Source organism: Terrapene carolina, unplaced genomic scaffold, assembly GCF_002925995.2.
Source record: "Terrapene carolina triunguis isolate 2854851 unplaced genomic scaffold, T_m_triunguis-2.0 Scaffold131, whole genome shotgun sequence".
NCBI classification, from domain to species: domain Eukaryota; kingdom Metazoa; phylum Chordata; order Testudines; family Emydidae; genus Terrapene; species Terrapene triunguis.
The window spans coordinates 24,637,161-24,644,466 of record NW_020664482.1 but is presented as its reverse complement, the minus strand read 5'-3'; positions in this window follow the sequence as shown (position 1 = coordinate 24,644,466).

Genomic DNA, 7,306 nt, shown 5'->3' with positions numbered 1-7,306 from the left:
GATAACTGGGGTTAGTGAGTGCGTTTTGGGATGATGGTGCCCTTTAAACCTAATGCGGGTCAATGGTTAGAGACTAGAACTAACCATAGAATAGTGAACAGCAGCGTCCAGGTGATAGATCCACACTAGGTCTTGAAATCCCTTTGAAGAATTGTCTGCTCCCACAGAAATGTGATTGCTGTAAATCACGTTTTCAACACTGGAATTCATGGAACTTGATGGTTAGCTGGAGCTCTTGTATCCTGAAACAAAAAAGCAATTGCCTTAATTATCTCCCTATGCCATAACCACAGCCACTATATGTCTGTCTGTCCATTTTGTCATATCCATTCAACTAGAGTGGGAGGCCTAATGTCACTTAATAGGAGAGCACTATGCAAATGATTTGAAAAGGAGGAAATGGGGGAGAGATGGACAGGAGAAGAATTGATGTTACCTCCAATAATGTCACCAGCCCACCACTTGGCAGTGAGCTGAGTTATTCATAGGAAGGCACTGGCAGAGGGAGGAACCTGTGATGTCACAGTCTCACCAGTTCACAAAGTACAGCTCATAGACCAGCAGTGGGTGGAAAAGGGAAGGTGTCAATGAGAAAAAGAGAACCAGAGAAAGAGGAGAATCACATGAACATGGGGAGAAATAGGCTAGGGAAGCTAAGAGACATGGAGCACTCATGGGACAACTCAGTAACCGTGACATTCTCCTGTGCAAAGGCTAGCATCTCTCTAGTTCTCATGTGAACATTAAGTAAGGTGGAACCTGATGAAGATGCTGGTGTGCACCCAGTGATGTGGTACCACACAGCACCACTGGCAATAGAAAATGTAGCTGAACTTCAAGTGTTTTTGTAACAATTGGCTAAGCTCTGTGTGACGGGTGGATCACAGAAACCCCCTTGGGGTTGCCAACTGATGTGCCAAGTCTACTTCTGCCCCTGCTTTCCCTGCCAGCTTGGGACTTTAGCACCCTGTTTTGTTAAGCCAGACATGCCAGCCTGCTCCAACACAGACCCAGGGTCTGAACCACGTGCCCCAAAACTGCAGACTTAATTGAAAGCAGGTTAAGAAGTGTTTCTGTTTTTAACACTTAGATGCTTAACTTTCAATGGGGTTTAAACCCCAAATAAATTCGTTTTACCCTGTATAAAGCTTATACAGAGTAAACTCATAAATTGTTCGCCCTCTATAACACTGATAGAGAGATATGCACAACTGTTCCCCCCCCCCCAGGTATTAATACATACTCTGGGTTAATTAATAAGTAAAAAGTGATTTTATTAAATACAGAAAGTAGTATTTAAGTGGTTTCAAGTAGTAAGAGACAGAACAAAGTGAATTACCACGCAAAATAAAATAGAACACGCAAGTTTAAGCCTAGTACGATAATATAACTGAATATAGATAAAATCTCACCCTCAAAGATGTTTTAATAAGTTTATTTTACAGACTGGATGCCTTCCTAGTCTGGGCACAATCCTTTCCCCTGGTACAGCCCTTGTTCCAGCTTAGGTGGTAGGTAGGGGATTTTTCATAATGGCCGCCCCTTTTGTTCTGTTCCACCCACTTATAAATCTTTTGCATAAGGCGGGAATTTTTTGTTCCTCTGGGTTCCCACCCCCCCCTTCTCAATGAAAAAACACCAGGTTAAAGATGAATTCCAGTTCAGGTGACATGATCACATGTCACAGTAAGACCCCAAGCCTTCATTGCTCCCAGCCTGACTCACAGGAAGGCCTGCCTGCAAAGAGAGACATCCACAGTCAATTGTCCTGGTTGATGGGAGCCATCAAGATTCCAAACCACCATTAATGGCCCACACTTTGCATAATTACAATAGGCCCTCAAAGTTATATTTCATATTTTTAGTTTTAGATACAAGAGTGATACATTTATACAAATAGGATGACCATACTCAGTAGATTATAAGCTTTGTAATAATACCTTACAAAAGACCTTTTGCATGAAGCATATTTTAGTTACATTATAGTTACACTCATCAGCATACTTTCATAAAATCATATAGAGTGCAACGTCACACTCTGATCCTAGGAAATTTGGAATCCTATCGGATACATGCACAATGGAACCCTCAACAGCCAGTCAGAATCTTTCTTTCATAATACCCATTTAAGAAATGAATATATCTGTCCCAAATTCTCCCCTTCCCTCTGGTAACTAGGGTGAGTCATAGAGACTCTTGAGCACTCCCAGAATCGATCCAGTCTGATTACGTAAATGCTCCAGCAAGATCTTTAGAACTGGACAAGCAAACAAACAAAAACCAAAAAAGAATGGGACAGCCCAAGGAAAATGCATCTTAGAATCGAATTTGGATCTCGCTAGTTCCTTCTATATTCAAACTGCCCTAACAAGATTGGTGCCAGTCCTAGAGGCGGTGGCTGTGTCTATAGGAGCAAATGCAGCAGCTCCTCTGTGCTCCAGATAGCACATATGTTACAACTCTGCATATTTCTTATATATACTTCCCTTTGTATTACAAGCTTCTTCCCAGAGATTTGGCCATACATAGAGTGAAAAGTCAGGCATCTGGAGAGACCAGAGGGGAAGTAACAGTCATTTGGAGGGGGTGACACATGGTTAAAGGCAGCTTTGGATCTTAGAACCTGATTTTCATTGATACAGGATTGTAGGTCAAGACACTGGGGTGATCCTTACTCTTTCTGGAAAGAGCCATGGCATGGGCTGTTTAACTTTCACCTGAACCACTCCCAGGAATAGGCAGGAAGGGTTTGGGTTTAGTGTCTCCTCTAGTTCAGACTGGTACATACAGCTAGCTAAATGACTGGCTGGAGGCTAGACAGGCAGATCATTTGATAAAGATATAAAACTAAATAGAGGGTAAATACAGTAATCTCTAGAACTTCCCACTGGGGTGTTAGTATTAAGCATTGTAAATACATTGAAATCAAAGGCCAATAAAACATGCAAATAACTGTGTCTCTGTCTCTCCTTCCCCTGACTTGCCTCTCCTCTCCTCTGATTATCCTTCAATCTCTCTTCCTTCCTGTACCTCTTCTTTTCTCTCCTGTGTGTTTGTCCAGGCAGGGGAGTGATTTTTTTAAAAGGTATTTTTGTGGTTCTGGGCAGCAAATCAAAAAATCTTCTTTTGTTCCCTTTGCCCCTCTGTCCCCCCACCCCCTGTTCCAAACACATCATCTCAAGCCTATCCAGCCATCAAAATAAACACTAATTAAGATATTTTCAGTGATGTTCAGCATCAGAAATTACCAGCCCCACAAAAGGGATGCTGCTGTGCAGCGATTCACGGTGTCAGTTGATTCTTTTGTGGTCGTTGTGATAAAATATACCTTTTCCCCAGCTTCTGTTCTGCCTTTCACTCTATTATTCTCAGCTCTGTGGGCTGGGCCCCAAATGGAAAAGTACTATAGTCTCTGTAGACTCTTCTGTGTATATAGGTGAAACCTGTGACAAATAGAAACTGCAATGAGAATGTTACGTAATGATTCAAATATAATGTGACAATCTATTTTAAATACATTAAAGTATCTCATATCCTTAATCCCACCTGGGGGATCTGAGATCTTGCCTTGCCCATTGGGCCTGCTGTGGTGGGAGGATACATACATGCTCAAACCTCATAGTGGGAAGGACTGCATCATTCTTTGTCCCCTCCTAAGGCCATGCATAGGCTCTAGGAATCTGCATTCAGCTCTCCTCATCTGCTCTTAGAGTATCCATGTTCTATACGTGTGTGTGTGTCTTTCAAATGAGTCCTTACACCTAAGGTCTGGTCTTCTCTGTGTGGAGATTATCCTTTAATTTAAAGATGGAAAAAGCCCTGCTAGACCACCCAGTCCATCACCTGGGTACATGCGAACTAGTGCTTTGCCCAGTTTAGTTTAAGGGTATGTCTACACTACAGGATTAATCCGAATTTAGATAATTCGAATTTGGGAAACAGGTTGTATAAATTCGATTGTGCGCGGCCACACTAAGCACCTTAATTCGGTTTTAAACCACATTAATTCGGTGGTGTGCGGCCACACTACCCCATTAACTTAAACACAGTAATTCGGTGGTGTGCGTCCACACTAACCCTAATTCGAATTAACAAAATCGATTTAGGCTCTACTCCGTTCGTCGAGGTGGAGTACAGAAATTGATTTAAAGGGCCCTTTAATTCGAATTAACTGGCTCTGTAGTGTGGACGGGTGAAGGGTTAATTCGGATTAAGGCAGCTAAATCCGAATTAAAGTCCTAGTGTAGACCAGGCCTAAAAGTCCTAAGTGACATAGACTCCACCTCTTCCCCAAGGGAGACTATTTCCCAGCCTGTTACAACTCACTGGTAGGAAACTGATGCTGATATTCAGGCTTCATTTTCCCTTGGGAAAAATGTCATCCCATTCCTCCTACTTACACCCCCTTGTAACACCCTCAATAATTCCTACCCTTTGTGCCAAAACCTTTCAGATGTTTGTACACCATTATCATTTCTCTTGTCCTTGATCTCGTTTTTTAAATGTTTCCATATAAATTTTGAAGCCCTGGTTCATTTGTTTGGCTCTTTTTTCTTTCAATTTGTCAGTATCTTGTTAATAATGAGGTGCCCAGAAGTGAACACAATATTCCAGATGGATTCACGTCAAGACATCACTGGTGCCGCTCTGGTCTGTGATGACTATATATTAAGCCTAAATTATATTGTCCTTTTTTGTTGCCTTATCTGTCATATTGAAACTCTTTTCTAATTTGCTGACCACTACCACTGCTAAAGCTGTCTTGCTATTACAGCATACTTGGTTTCTCCCTCCTTTAAGATGTGTGTTTTAGATTACTTTTCTCCTGGGTAGGTTAACATATTTTTTTTCTACTAGGATCATTTTATTTTCTGCACATTTCTAAGAACATAAGAATGGCCATACTGGGTCAGATCAAAGGTCCATCTGGCCCAGTTATCCTGTCTTCCGACAGTGGCCAATGCCAGGTGCCCCAGAGGGAATGAACAGAACAGGTAATCATCAAGTGATCCATTCCTTGTCACCTATTCCTCTCTCAGTGTCTTTATTTTTTCCCTGACCTAGCTAATATATGCAGCGCCTCACATCTTAGCATCCTCTGCAAATATCATTAACATGCTGTTTATACCCTCTGCCAGATCATTAAGGAAGATGTTAAATAATGACCCCTGCAATACCCTACCAAACACTCTTAAGCCCTCACAAGGAGCCACTATCCAGAACGTGATATATTGCCATTTATCCTCCATTCAGCCCTCAACTGTTCATATTCAAGCCAATTTACATTAAATTTGAGAATGGTCTCATGAGATACTGTACCAATTGCTAGTAATATCCAAATATATTGCATCTACCACTTCTTCTCATTCATTGATTATGTTATATTTAGAAAAACAAAATGTATCTGGCAAGGCCAATTGTTTGTAAATCCATACTGCCATACCTCATCTCATGTTTCTGTTAACCTCTGGATATTTTAATGTTTTTTCCTTAATAATTGTTCCACTATTTTATTAGGCATAAAAGTTACATGTATGGAACAACTGTCAGGATCACTCTGCTTTCCTTTTTTGAAGATCAGTAGTGCTGTTTCTCTGGTCTTCTGGTGCCTTCTCTCTTCTCCATAACTTTTTAAAAATAATTGAGCTTACTATGCTCAATTCCCATTATCTTCAGTCGGAGACCAGGGTGCTTAGCACTTTCCAGGATCAGTTCCTTTGCTAGCTAATTCCCATATATCCTAGGAAGCATATGACCCAGACTACCTGATTTGTATACAACCAGATTTTCTGAGTATTGTTTTACCTGCTCTTTATTGATAGTTATTTTTTACAAATTCTTCCCTACTTCCTTGTCCAAACTTATTTTGTCTTGCTGAAAACAGATTAAAACAGAGTTCGGTATCTCTCATCCATTTGTGAGTAATTAGTTCAAACGTCATTAATGACCTACTTTCCCTCAAGTACTCTTCCCCCAGTATATTGGCAAAAGTGTCTCTTAGGTCTTGATGCAAGAAAGCATCCTTATTCTCGACAGAATTTAAGCACATGTTCAATTTTCACTCAAGCCATCATGTGCTTAGAGCTGTATATGGATGAACTTTAGCATGTGCTAAGTGCTTTCCTGAATCATGGCCCTAGACTAGTGGTTCTCAACCAGGGGTACACTTACCCCTGGGGGTATGCAGAGGTATTCCAGGGGGGTACATCACCTCATCTAGCTATTTGCCTAGTTTTACAACAGGGTACATAAAAAGCACTAGCGAAGTCAGTGCAAACTAAAATTTCATACAATGACTTGTTTTACTAGACACTGACATGTAAGTGCAATATTTATATTCCAATCATTTTATTTTATAATTATATGGTAAACATGAGAAAGTAAGCAATTTTTCAATAATAGTGTGCTGTGATGTTTTTGTCTGATTTTGTAAGCAAGTAGTTTTTAAGTGAGGTGAAATGGGTAGAATAGTCTGGAAAGGTTGAGAACCACTGCCCTAGACTCCTTAATCCTTTTGACGTTATTCACTAATCTTATCTTATGCTGCCCTTATTTTTTCTCTGGAAACTCTAATCGACTATACTCTTGTTTGGTTGTCCTTTCTCATTTGCTTTCTCTGATATGGACATTTTTAACCTCAAAGTCATGAGTGGCCCCTTGTGAAGCTGTCGATTCTTGTTTCTTGCATTCTTCTTTTTCAATAGAATTGTAGCTAGCTGTGCCTTAATCGTTCTGTCTCTGAAAACTGCTTATGGATTTTGATACTTCCTCCCATTGAGCATTAGTCTCTAGATTTCTCACGTCCATAAAATGTGCCTTGAATCTAATACCCTCATATTGCTGCTGCATTTGGTACCCCCTCCATTCCTTAATTTTGTGATTCAAGTAGCACATGACTACTCGTTCCAACATTCAGTATTATTTTCACCTCCTCACTCAGTTCCTCCCTAACACTCAGTAGATGATTGGGAAAGTTTTCTCTTGTGGTTGGAGTCTCTGGGCCAAATTCAGAGATGATGAATAAGGTGGTGTGGGTTAAGCTCCCTTAAATCTATCTACACCCACTCTATCAATGTGTAATTGGTATAACTTACATGGCAAGGAGCCAGGAAAAAGTGGACACTAACTTAGGATGTGGGCCATTTAAATTTACATCTTCTTCCAGTTAATCAGTGTGTAAATTACATCATCTTCAATACCCAGCACATCCATGGAGAGGGTATCAGTAAGTCTCAAGGAGTCTTAATGCCAGAAAGTTTGAGTTACTGTAACGGAAACTTATTTACATCACCTTACATCTCTGAAT